This window comes from Hylobates moloch, unplaced genomic scaffold, assembly GCF_009828535.3.
Source record: "Hylobates moloch isolate HMO894 unplaced genomic scaffold, HMol_V3 SCAFFOLD_8, whole genome shotgun sequence".
Classification (NCBI taxonomy): domain Eukaryota; kingdom Metazoa; phylum Chordata; class Mammalia; order Primates; family Hylobatidae; genus Hylobates; species Hylobates moloch.
The window spans coordinates 55,798,954-55,813,020 of record NW_026652283.1 but is presented as its reverse complement, the minus strand read 5'-3'; the positions used below and the strand labels follow the sequence as shown (position 1 = coordinate 55,813,020).

Sequence of the window (14,067 nt, the reverse complement as noted above, 5' to 3'; positions counted from 1 at the left end):
ACTAACTAGTTATCACAAATGCAAAGGAAAACAGTAACATTCAAGAACAACTCAGCCTCAGTATTTCTCTAAATGTATAATTCTCAGTGTTGTCAGATAAATGCCAGATGGTAAAAAGCCCTAGGCCTGTTCATACGCCACTGTAATAGTGCTTTGTTTTCCAGCTTTTGAAAGAATGGAGCCACTGGCAGAAGAATCAGTATTTTTATCTTTAATAATTTTTGTCTTTTTATTAAAATTGTCCTACTTCCTATGTAACTGAAATTGTAATCTATCTTGAATCATTTTTTAGGAAGTACGAGGTTATAAAACATATTTAAAAGCAGCTACAGTAATCAAGGCAGTGTGATATTGGTGAAAGAATAGACAAACAGATCAATGGAATAGAATAGAGAGCCCAAAAATAGACCCATACAATATAGTTAACTGATCTTTGACAAAAGAGCAAAGCAATTCAATGGAGACAGAATAGTCTTTCAACAAATGGTGCTGGAAAAACTGCATAGCCACATGCAAAAATATGAATCTAGATACAGACCCTATACTCTTCACAAAAAACACCTTAAAATGGATCATAGACCTTAAATGTAAAATGCAAAACTATAAAACTTCCAGAAGAAAATATAGGGAAAAATCTAGGTCACCTTGGTTTAGCAATGAGTTTTTAGATACAGCACCAAAAAAGCACAATCCATGAAAAAAAAAATGGGTAAGTAGTCTTCATTAAAGTTAAAAACTTATGCTCTGCAAAAGACACTGTTAAAAGAATAAAAAGACAAGCCACAGTCTGGGAGAAAAATTCTCTGCAAAACACATATCTGATAAAGGACTTGTATCTAAAATATACACAGAATTCTTAAAACTTAACAATAAAAAGCAGGCAAAAGATCTGAACGGACACTTCACCAAAGAAGATATACAGATGGCAAATAAGCATATAAAAAGATGCCCAACATCATATGTCACTAGGGAACTGCAAATTAAAACAACAATGAGATACCACTACATACCGACCAGAATGGCTAAAATCCAAAACACTAACAGCAAATGCTGGTGAGGATGTAGAGCAATAGAAATTCCCATTTGCTGCTAGAGGGAATACAAAATGGTACAGCCACTTTGGAAGACAGTTTGGCAGTTTCTTACACAATTAAACATATCCTTACCATACAATCCAGCAATTTCACTCCTAGGTATTTACCCAAATGATCTGAAAACATATGTCCATATAAAAACCTGCACATAAATGTTTATAGCACCTTTATTCACAATTGCCAAAACTTGGAAGCAACCAAAATGTCCTTCGATAGGTAAATGGAAAACAACCAGTGGTACATCTATACAATGAAATATCATTCTGTGATAAGAAGAAATGATCCATCAAGCCAAGAAAAGACATGGAGGAACCTTAAGTGCATGTTTCTAAGTGAAAGAAGCCAGTGTGAGAAGGCTACATGCAGTCTAAATCCAACCATATGACATTCGGGAAAAAGCAAAACTGTAGAGACAGTAAAAAGATCAGTGCCTGCCAGGGATTCAGGGGCTGGGGGTAAAGATGACTATGTGGAGCTCAGATGATTTTTTTAGAGCTGTGAAGCAATTAAATCTAGACAAAAAGCAATTAAATCTAGACAAAAGTGATAGTAGCATGACAAATGTGGAAGAAGACTTTTGCAAAGTCTCAAACTAACATCTAGAACTTTGCTACTCAAAGGGTGGTACAAGAACCCCAGGCTTCCACATCATCTGGGAGCTTATAAGAAATGCACAAGCTTGAGCCCCATCCTGTCTTTATTGAATCATAATCTGAATCTTAACAAGATTCCCAGGTGATTTGTATGCACATCAAAGTTTGAGAGCCACAGATTACACAAGGAACTTTTGCAACTTAGAAAAAGACAGGAAGGCCAGGCATGGTGATTCGCACCTGTAATCCCAGCATTTCAGGAGGCCATGTTGGGAGGATCGCTTGAGCCCAGGAATTGGAGACCAGCCTGGGCAACACAGGGAAACCCCATCTCTATTAAAAAGGTTTTTTTAATTAGCCAGGCATGGTGGCACATGCCTGTAGTCCCAGCTGCTCAGGAGGCTGAGGCGGGAACTCACTTGAATTTGGGAGGATTGCTTGAGGCCCAGAGGTAGCCTTTGGTGAACCATGATTGTGCCACCGCACTCCAGCCTAGGTGACAGAGCAAGACCTCATCTCAAAAAACAAGAACAAAACCCAAAGACAGGAAGCCAAATAGAAAACTACACGAAGAGCTTAAATCGCAATTCAAAGCCCTGGAAACCTGAATGGATACCAAATATATAAAGAGATACTTAAATGTATTAGAAATCAGGAAAATTCAAATTAAAATAGTAAGATGCCACTTTACACCTTATCAGTTTGGCAAACTTCTGAATGTTGGACATATCAACAGGGTGACAAATAAACAAGAATTCTCACGTACTGATTGATGATAGAGGCATAAACTGGTCAAGTCATTCTGGAGAGTAACTGGCAGTCAAATTAAGTATGCATAAATCCTATGACCCAACAATCTACACCTGGGAAAATAACCCCAACGTGACCTTTGCACAAGTCCCTAAGGTTGTGCAATAAGGCTGTTTACTGCCATACTGATTATTATGATTTGATTAGGGCATCAAGTTAACCTCAAAGTTTATCAGTAGAGAATGAATCTGTAAACTGTGGTGGATGCATACCATGCACCACGATGTAACAGTGGGAAGCAATGAACTGGATACAGGAACAGCAACACAGATGGATCTTAAAAAGCACCAACTGAGTTATATGAAACAGAACAAGGTCTAGTGCATAACACCATTTATGTAACTTAAAAAGAAATTAACACACAAATTAACTCTATTTGTTTCACAAGGAAATGCAAATCCAAAGATGCATATTAAACTCATCACCGACTGGCTCAGAAGGGAGGAAAAAGTGGGGAGAGGCAGTGGGAAATGGGGGGAAAGGGAATAAGTCAATACAGACATTCATAAATATACAGACATAAAAACAAAAGATCAGCTTTCCATGGCCCAACAATGAAAATGTACTTTGAAATGAAGATTATGATTAATTAACCCTTTCCATTTGAGATTCTCAAAAAAAAAAATACAAAAAATCAAGTAAAATAAGTACAGGAACAAATCAATCATGGCAATCTCTCTGCCGCATGAAATCCCTGGTTTCAAAAACATCTGTCTTTCAGACCTCTGTGCCTTACAGAGACCTTTTCCATCTAAGCAAATTTAGACTCTCGACGAGGAGGTGGAAGAGGTCTAAGACAGATGTTTGAAACACTCACCCCCCCGTCAGTCATTTCCAGGTGACTCACAGCTGCATCACTCTCCCTGTCAGTTAGAAGTCACTTGTTCCCAGAGATGTGTCATAGCCCAACAATAGAAAATATTTTAGAAAATAAATATTATTAAAGCTAGTGATACTTTTTCACCTGGCATCCTAAGGGAGTCAAGGTCTTCTGCAAATAAATGTTAACATAAAAAGAAAGCTGTCCCTTCAAATGCTTAAGCTAATTTTAATCATTTTGCATAAAAATCTTTATTAAAACGTTTATCACATATTTCTGTGACTTCTGTTACAGAGAATGCCAGGGGAAAGCATAATCTTCTTGTTCCATGACTTCAGCATTTCAAAATTTTGAACATCCATTATTTTACCTTCTATTTTTCCGATATTCTATCACCTCTCCATGTCCAGTTGCCACTTCCGTTGTAACTGTAGCTGCTTCTAAAAATAACCCACCTCTGTCCCTTTCTACCTGGTGGTCTCTGTCCAGGCTGGGAAAACACACTCTCAGTGGTGTTAAGGACTGGAAGTTTAATAAAAGTGATAAGGCTCTGAGTGAGAAACTAAAAAGTAAAATGCACGGCTTTAGACCAGAGTCTTTTGATAGCTACTTCAGATAGCCTAGGGACGCTTTCCTCCTGGATTCTACAGGCTGTGTTACAGAGAGGAAGACTGCACAATACTGATGCCTAGGTATAATAGATACACAGGCTGTTCCCAGCACTCTGGTTTTCTGCCTTCAGGTGGATGAAGCCATAATTAAATTTGTCTCTGGAGATATGTAACCTGGAATTTGCTGCAAGATAAAAACATTGTTTTTGTTTTAGGATATGCAGGTTCTGTTGTTGGAATTTTTAACTAGTTCATCAATCAGGAATAATCAAATCTAGAGTTTTCTAAATATATCATATTGATGTGTGCATTCATTAGAAACTGGCTCTCCCCCATCACAGCACTGTCCTGAGATCTTCCCAACTAAAACATAAACTCCTCATGGGCAAGACTAAATCTTACTTTTAATTGACTGAAATAAAGTGAATGATGAAAATAAATCATGAATGAATGAATATATCTGAGATGAGTGGGATTGGGTTTTTTTTCTAATGGTTTTTGGAGTACAGGTGGCTTTTGGTTACATGGATAAGTTACTTAGTTGTGATTTCTGAGATTTTAGTGTACCCATTACCCAGCAGTATACATGGTACCCAATATGTAGCCTTTTATCCATCCCCCAAATCTTCCCCCAAACTGAGACCCCAAAGTTCATTAATATCACTCTTATGCCTTTGAGTCCTCATAGCTTAGATCCCACTTACAAGTGAGAACATACGATATTTGATTTTCCATTCCTGAGTTACTTCACTTAGAATAATGACCTCCAGCTTCATCCAAGATGCTGCAAAAGGCATTTTTGTTTGTTTGTTTCTTTTTATGGCTGAGTAGAATTCCATGGTGTACATATATCACATTTTCTTTATCCACTCATTGGTCATTGGGCACTTAGGTGGGTTCCAAATCTTTGCAATTGCAAATTGTGCCACTATAAACGTGTGTACATGTCTTTTTCATATAATGACTTCTTTTCCTTTGGGTAGATACACAATAGTGGGATTGCTGGATTGAATGATAGTTCTACTTTTAGTTCTTTAAGGAATCTCCATACTGTTTTCCATAATGGTTATGCTAATTTACATTCCCACCAGCAGTGTAAAAGCGTTCCCTTTTCACCACATCCACACCAACATGTATTGTTTTTTAACTTTTTAGTTATGGCCATTCTTGCAGGAGTAACATGGTATCTCACTGTGATTTTAATTTGCATTTCCCCAATTATTAGTGATGTTGAGCATTTTTTCATATGTTTGTTTGCTGTTTGTATATCTCCTTTTGAGAAATGTCTATTCATGTCCTTCTCCCACTTTTGATGGAATTATTTTTTTTTTCTTGCTGATTTGTTTGAGTTCCTTGTAGATTCTGGATACTAGTCCTTTGTCAGATGCATAGGTTGCAAATATTTTCTCCCTCTCCGTGGGTTGTCTGTTTACTCTGCTAATTATTTCTTTTGCTGTGCAGAAGCTTTCTAGTTTAATTAGGTCCCATCTATTTATTTTTTGTTTTTGTTGCATTTGTTTTTGGGGTCTTAGTCATGAATTCTTTGCCTAAGCCAATGTCTAGAAGAGTTTTTCTCATGTTATCTTCTAGAATTTTTATGGTTTCAGATCTTAGATTTAAGTCTTTGATCCATCTTGCGTTCTTTTCTTTTTTTTTTTTTTTTTTTTTTGAGACGGAGTCTCGCTCTTTCACCCAGGCTGGAGTGCAGTGGCGCGATCTCGGCTCACTGCAGGCTCCACCCCCCGGGGTTCACACCATTCTCCTGCCTCAGCCTCCCGCGTAGCTGGGACTACAGGCGCCCGCCACCTCGCCCGGCTAATTTTTTGTATTTTCAATAGAGACGGGGTTTCACCGTGTTAGCCAGGATGGTCTCCTGACCTCGTGATCTGCCCGCCTCGGCCTCCCAAAGTGCTGGGATTACAGGCATGAGCCACTGCACCTAGCTGAGTTCTTGAGTTGATTTTTGTATAAGGCGAGCGATGAGGATCCAGTTTGTTTCTTCTAGATGTGCCTGCCAGTTTTCCCAACACCATTTATTGAATGGGGTGTCCTTTCCCCAATTTATGTTTTTGTGTGATTTGTTGAAAGTCAGTTGGCTGTAAGAATTGGGCTTTATTTCTGGGCTCTCTATTCTGTTCCATTGGTCTATGTGTCTATTTTTAAACCAGTAGCATGCTGTTTTGGTAACTATGGCCTTGTAGTATAATTTAAAGTCGGGTAACGTGATGTTTCCAGATTTGTTCTTTTTGCTTAGTATTGCTTTGGCTATGTGGGCTCTTTTTTGGTTCCATATGAATTTTAGGATTGTTTTTTCCAGTTATGTGAAGAATGATGCTGGTATTCTGATAGCAATTGCATTGAATCTGTAGATTGCTTTGGGCAGCATGGTCATTTTCACAATATTGATTGTTCCCATCCATGAGCATGGGATGTGTTTCCATTTGTTTGTGTTATCTATGATTTCTTTCAGCAGTGTTTTGCAGTTTTCCTTGTAGAGATCTTTCACCTCTTTGGTTAAGTATATTCCTAGGTTTTGGGGAGGGTTTTTCTGTTTGTTTTTTGCAGTTATTGTAAAAAGGATTGAGTTCTTGATTTGATTCTCAGCTTAGTCGCTGTTGGTGTACAGTAGTGCTACTGATTTGTGTATAATAATTTTGTATCCAGAGACTTTACTGAATTCATTTCTCGGATCTGGGAGCTTTTTGGATGAGTCTTAGGGTCTTCTAGGTATACAATCATATCATCAGTAAATGGTGACAGTTTGACTTCCTCTTCTCCAATTTGGATACCCTTTATTTCTTTCTTTTGCCTGATTGCTCTGGCTAGGACTTCCAGTACTATGTTAAATAGAAGTGGTGAAAGTGAGCATCCTTGTCTTGTCCCAGTTCTCAAGAGGAATACTTTCAACTTTTCCCCATTCAGTATGATGTTGGCAGTGGGTTTGTCATATATGGCTTTTATTACTTTGAGGTAAGTCCCTTCTGTGCCTATTTCATTGAGGGTTTTTATCATACAAGGATGCTGGATTTTATCAAATGCTTTCTCTGTACCTATTGAAATGATCATATAGTTTTTGTTTTTAATTTTTTTTATGCGATGTACCATATTTATTGACTTGCATATGTTAAACCATCCCTGCATCCCTGGGATGAAACCCACTTGTTCATGATGTGTAATCTTTTTGATGGGCTGTTGGATTTGGTTATCTAGTATTTTGTTAAGGACTTTTGCGTCTATATTCATCAGGGAAATTGGTCTGTAGTTTTCTTTTTTCTTGTGTCCTTTCCTGGTTTGGGAATTAGGGCGATACTGGCTTCATAGAATGACTTAGGGAGCATTCCCTCTTTCTCTATCTTTTGGAATGGTTTCAGTGGGATTGGTACCAATCCTTCTTTGAATGTCTGGTAGAATTCAGCTGTGAATCTATCTGGTCCTGGACCTTTTTATGTTGTTGGTAATTTTTTTATTACTGATTCAATCTCTCTGCTTGTTATTGGTCTGTTCATGGTTTCTGTTTCTTCCTGATTTAATCTAGGAGGGTTGTATGTTTCTAGGAATTTATCTATTTCCTCTAGATTTGCTAGTTTATACTCATAAAGGTGTTTGTAGTAGCCTTGAATGATCTTTTGTATTTATGTGGTATCATTTGTAATATCTCCAGTTTCATTTCTCATTGAGCTTATTTGGATTTTCTCTCTTCTTTCCTTGGTTAATCTCACTAATGATCTATCAACTTTGTTTATCTTTTCAAAGAAACAGCTTTTGTTTCATTTGTCTTTTGTATTTTGTTGTTGTTTTTGTTGTTTCAATTTCATTTGGCTCTGCTCTAATCTTTGTTATTTCTTTCTTCTGGGTTTTGGTTTAGTTTGTTCTTGTTTCTCTAGTTCCTTGAGGTGTGACATTAGGTTGTCAATTTGTGCTCTTTCATGCTTTTTGATGTAGGCATTTAATGCTATGAACTTTCCTCATAGCACTACTTTTGCTGTATCCCAGAGGTTTTGATAAGTTGTGTCACTATTATCATTCATTTCAAAGAATTTTTTAACTTCCATCTTGATTTCATTGTTAACCCAAAAATCATTCAAGAGCAGATTATTTCATTTCCATTTGTATATTTGTATAGTATAATTTCCATTTCCACTATTTGTATAGTTTTGAGGGTTCTTTCTGGAGTTGATTTCCAGTTTTATTCCACTGTGGTCTAAGAAGATACTTGATATAATTTTGATTTTCTTAAATTTATTGAGACTTGTTTTGTGGTCTTCATATGGTCTATCTTGGAGAATGTTCCATGTGCTGATGAGAAGAATATAGAATACTACAGTTGCTGGGAGGAATTTCTGTAAGTATCTGTTAAGTCTAATTGTTCTAGGGTATAATTTAAGTCCATTGTTTCTTCGTTGACTTTCTGTCTTGATGATCTGTCTAGTGCTGTCAGTGAAGTATTGAGGTCCCCCACTATTATTGTGTCACTGTCTCATTTCTTAGGTCTAGTAGTAATTGCTTTATAATTCTGGAAGCTCCAGTGTTAGATTCATATAAATGTAGGATTATAATATCTCATTGTTGGACTGATCCTTTTATTATTACATAATGTCTTTCTTTGTATTTTTTTTTAACTGTTGCTGCTTTAAATCTGTTTTGTCTGTAAGAACAGCTACTCCTGCTCACTTTTGGTTTCTATTTGTGTGGAACATCTTTTTCCACCCCTTTACCTTGAATTTACACGAATCCTTTTGTGTTAGGTGAGTCTCTTGAAGATAGCAAATATTTGGTTGGTGGTTCTTTATTCATTCTGCCATTCTGTATCTTTTAAGTAGAGCATTTAGGCCATTTACATTTAATGTTGAGATGTGAGGTACTGTTCTATTCATCATATCAGTTGTTACCCAGATACTGTTTTTTTCATTGTGCTATTGTTTTACAGGCCCTGTAAGACTTATGCTTTAAGGAGGTTCAACCCTGGCCTATAGAATTGGGATAGTTTCTAAAAGGTAAAAACTTGCAGTACATTGTCATGGGTGAATTATATTCATCACATCATTGATCTAAGTTTATTTAAATCTTAGATACCACTACAAACCTAATGAAACAGCTAACATTCAAGGAAACAACTGACAAAACTAAGTTTTGGCAGATGCAGAGCAACTGGAACTCTCATACACAGGGAATGCAAAATGGCACAAGCACTTTGGAAAACAGTTTGCCAATTTATTAAAAGCTAAACATGTAGTAGCAAACCAGTACAAGCAAAGTCCCAAAGTGTTAAAACGGAGAGCTCAACTTTGGGCACATTTGTATGCCAGAGCACCAGTTTCTAATCCAGAATACAGCCAAAGAAATGGAAAACCTGTGTGATACGGGCTTTAATAGGAATGTAGTAACAACAGCCTTCTCTTCAAAATCATAGGACATAGAAACTGAAACAGAATTGTTTCTGAATAACTGAGGCATAGAGAAACAGCTGCTGATATAATCGAAGCTGCCTCTTTTTGAAGGGGCATCAATATCTGTTCTTTTAAGAATTCCGCACAGATTGATTTTAAAGTTATCATTTGGTAGCAGCTACAATGCAATCCTTGCCTTATATCATTCTTGCTTCATGATGTTATCTAGGAAACAATGGAGAATGAGGAGAAAAGTAAAACCAATTACACATCTGTGTAAATTGTCTTAAGTTAAACATACATCTAGCATATAACCCAGAAATCTCAGTCCTAAAATATATAAAACTGTATGTCTGTAACTGTCATGAATGTTTATAGACGATATATTCATAACCACCAAAAACTGAAAATAATCAAATGTCTGCATACTGGTGAATGAAAAAAACTGTGGTACATCCATACAATGAAATACTACTCAGCAATAAAAAGGAATGGACTACCGACACATGCAGCAACATGGTGCACCTCAGAAGCATTAAGCAAAGAGAAAGAAATCAAACTCAAAAGGCTACATACTGTATGATTTCATTTATATGACACTCTGGAAAAGGAAAAATTAAATGGGAAGAAAACAGGTCAGTGACTACTAGTAGCCGTGGAGCAGGAAAAGGAGACTGATTACAAGGCACATAGGGAACTTTTGGGGGTGACGGAAATGTTCTTATATCTTGACTGTGGTGGGGTAGCTACGTGCTGTATAGGTTTGTCAAAACTCAGAGAACTGTACACCTAAAAAGGGTGAATTTTATTATATGTAAATTATATCTCAACAAACAACTTTTTTAAAAAAAAAGTCAATGTGGTAATAAACATAAAAATAAATAAACTTTTGAAGTTGAGCATCAGCAAGAGCCCTTAGAAAATAGTTATGCCCTAATGCATCAGAGGGTTGCAATCCCAGGGAGGCAAGGGTAACAGAAAAAGTAAAGCAAACCAAGGAAAGAAGAGAAACTACAGGGCATTGTGTTACTGATTTTGAATTGGTTGTAGCTTCAGGGGGACATGTAGTTGGCTGTTGTTCACATGGGACCTCTACAGAGAAGCCATAGGATAGTGGCAATGATTGTAAAAAATAAATAAATAAATAAATAAGGCTGGGCGGAGTGGCTCATGCCTATAGTCCCAGCACTTTGGGAGGCCAAGGCGGGTGGATCACCTGAGGTCAGGAATTTGAGACCAGCCTGACCAACATAGTGAAACCCCATCTCTACTAAAAATACAAAATTAGCCATGAGTGGTGGCAGGCACCTATAATTCCAGCTACTCGGGAGGCTGAGGCAGGAGAATCACCTGAACCTGGGAGGCAGAGGTTGCAGCGACTGAGATCATGCCACTGCACTCCAGCCTGAGCAACAAGAATGAAACTCCATCTTAAATAAATAAATAAATAAATAAATAAATAAATAAATAAATAAAGCAGCAGCCATATGAAACAGTCAACAGGGAGGAGAAAAGGCAAACAATTTATCTCCTTTCATTCCTCCCAATGAAAGGCTTGCCCAATGGAGTAAAATACCCATACTTCTGGACTGCATTGCCCAGACCCTGCATACAGTTTCTGGGGAAGCCAGAAGCTTCAACAGGTCCATTTGGATCAAACCTCTGTACCAGAGCTGCAGAAGCTTCTGTATGATGAACACAATGGTGGCCTTGCCTCTAGGATCAGCTCCCAACCCAGGAAAGCACAAGGCAATCAACGATGTTAGGAGATGCATCCTAGAGATAGTGGTCTGGGCAGTATGCATTGTAGGATCAGCTATAGGAGTCGTCACTGGAAAAGTATGACAAGTGGCCAAGGCCTGGGGCAGGTGGGGCCAGCAGATATGAGGAATTCCACAAACTGGGTCTAGAACAATGGGCTATAATTAATAGACCTTCTAAACTAAGAGAGTAGTTTCATTTTTAAGAATATGCCACAGATACACTAAGAAAATTTCAAGCAATTTCTATCCATTAACAATTTCTATCCATCTGTTCATATGATGATCTCACTTGACCTTTAAATAATAAGTAAGTTCATATCTGTGAGGTTAAATACCGTGTCAAGCTGACACGTTCAGAGACAGCTCCCTACAGAAAGCAGACACTGCACATCAAAATAATGCCCTCCTCTGGACAGATCACAGGACCAATTCATGATCCACCCACCACAGCATAGATATAATCCTTCAGAAAATAATAAATTCTAGGTAGAATTCAAAATCTAAAGACTGTCTTATAATCCTTCCCTCTGAGACATCAAAGCAAAAGTGTTACAGTTGAGGGGAACTGAAAAAGCTCAACTCTTTATTTTATCATGGAAATATATTATGCTTTTAAAAAGTTACTATATTCATTATGTGCTTTTACATGTATCATGTTATTTAATCCTCATAATCACCCTAGGAGGCAGGGTATATTACCGCCCCTGCTACAGATGAGAAAACTAAGGCACAAAGATGTGTAATTTGCCCACAGCCAGCATCTGAACGCTGTTGGTCTGAGCCCAGAGCCCCCCCCACACACACACAGTCATTCAACAGGTATGTGAGCGCCTGCCAGAAGCTGGAAATGTAGAGGTGCAGACGGCACATGGCCCTGCTTGCACAGAGTTTATGCCCTATGGGAAAGACAGGCATTAAAGAAGTAATCACAAGTAAATAAAGGCGAAGCAGAGTCCTATGGAAGTTCACACCCTGTGCCTACTCAAAAATCTATGGTGCAAAGTTTGTGGTCATATTAGTATCAACTGTCAAGGTTAAATCTGCAAGTACACATATTCAGGAGAAAATACAAGCTAGTCAGAAATACTAGTGCATTTTAGTTTGTATTTTCTCTATATACAGTACAGTGGTCATTTTCCAAACCCAAACAGGTCCTGATAAATAACTTTTTCCAGTATGTTAACTAATTTACACATTTACTGATTTGCTCATTTAATATTTTTCTTACCCAGGCTTTAAAGTTCAGTGAAATTAATTATATATTCATTTAACCATCTTCATTTTCAAAAGAACAAAGAACAAAAGAACAAAATAGATAAATTCTGGTACTGCTCAGGAAAATATAAGAGTGTAACTATAACATAGTTAAAATAATCTCTCTCACACAGATAATTCTACGATAAATAGATAAACTGCACCCTATAGAATAAGGCTTCTCAGAAGTGACTTCTTGGCTTATTTGAGGAGAGAGTTTGACAATCATAAGAAGCCCAGATTCTGGCATCAGATGGACCAAGACTAGATTTACTTCCTACCTATCACTGGGCAAGGCTCCTAGCCTCTATAAGTCTTGATTCTTTCATCTGTAAAATATAATAAAGTTGGCATACCTCAAAGGGTTGTTCTGAAAGTTAAAGGAAATAATGCATGTAAAGTGTTTAGCATAGTTCTTGACCCACAGTAAGCACCTAATGTATATGACCTGTCATTCCTATTATGAATCCTCCAAATGATTTGCATATTGAAAGAAACAGAAAAAGGAGACATGGTAAATGGATGGTATATGAATGAGATGCTTGAAATGTGTGGGGGAGCATGGCCTAAAGAGCCACCCGATTACAACGAGGGCAGCAGAGTGAGAACAACTCTATAAATCCCACATGCAGAGACCTCACTGGAAAGGAGAAGGGCAAATGGAAGCTGACAGGTGGTTAGTAATTATATAGTCAATTCATGTTCACAGAGGAGAGAGAACTTCAACGGGAATAATTAAAACAATAATCCACCTCTGGCTTTCGTTCCTGCCTAAATGGCACCTAAAAGACCTTGAGAGAGAAGAGACAGTTTAAACAGTCACTTGTTTCCACTTCTGTATGCTTACTTGTCCTTATCCCTTATCAACAGGTATAGCCTCAGGTTAGAAGTCACATGATAAAAGCCACAGGATGGAAGGGGACCCAGAACTTGGGGTTTTCAAGTTTTAAAGCCACAAGACCTTTGCTTAAAAGTTTGAAAGAAGTAGTCAACAACCCAAATGTCCAACAATGATAGACTAGATTAAGAAAATGTGGCACATATACACCATGGAATACTATTTAGCCATAAAAAATGATGAGTTCACGTCCTTTGTAGGGACATGAATGAAGCTGGAAACCACCATTCTCAGCAAACTATCGCAAGGACAAAAAACCAAACACCACATGTTCTCACTCATAGGTGGGAATTGAACAATGAGAACACATGGACACAGGAAGGGGAACATCACACACTGGGGACTGTTGTGGGGTGGGTGAGGGGGGAGGGATAGCATTAGGAGATATACCTAATGCTGAATGACAAGTTAATGGGTGCAGCACACCAACATGGCACATGTATACATACGTAACAAACCTGCACATTGTGCACATGTACCCTAAAACTTAAAGGATAATAATAATAAAAAAGAAAGGAAAAAAAAGAAAAAAGTAGTTAAAATGTGCAGCTACTCAAACCCCAGCAGCAATGGGGTCCCACAGCACAGACAGCTCACATCTATGCCTGCTGCCCTAGCCCCACATCCCTGCTGTGGCTCCTGCAGCACAGTCTAAAAACCACTCATCACGTCCTCCTGCTTATTTAGAGAGGCAGAAACTGAAGTCAGAAAAGCAAGGGGATTTCCACAAAATGGCATGGCTGGAGGGATGAAGCTGTAACTGGCATCCAACCAGTTTTCTACTGGCCAGTCAGGTTCTCTTCACCATTGAACACCATCTTCCTGACTTACATATTA

The 14,067-nt window shown here is 37.9% G+C and overlaps 1 protein-coding gene across 1 annotated transcript in view; it reads right to left on the bottom strand.

The window, feature by feature from the left end:
- SEC16B (SEC16 homolog B, endoplasmic reticulum export factor) overlaps nucleotides 1-14,067 on the bottom strand; it is a 115,561-nt gene that overhangs the window by 85,423 nt on the left and 16,071 nt on the right. The window lies entirely within an intron of this gene.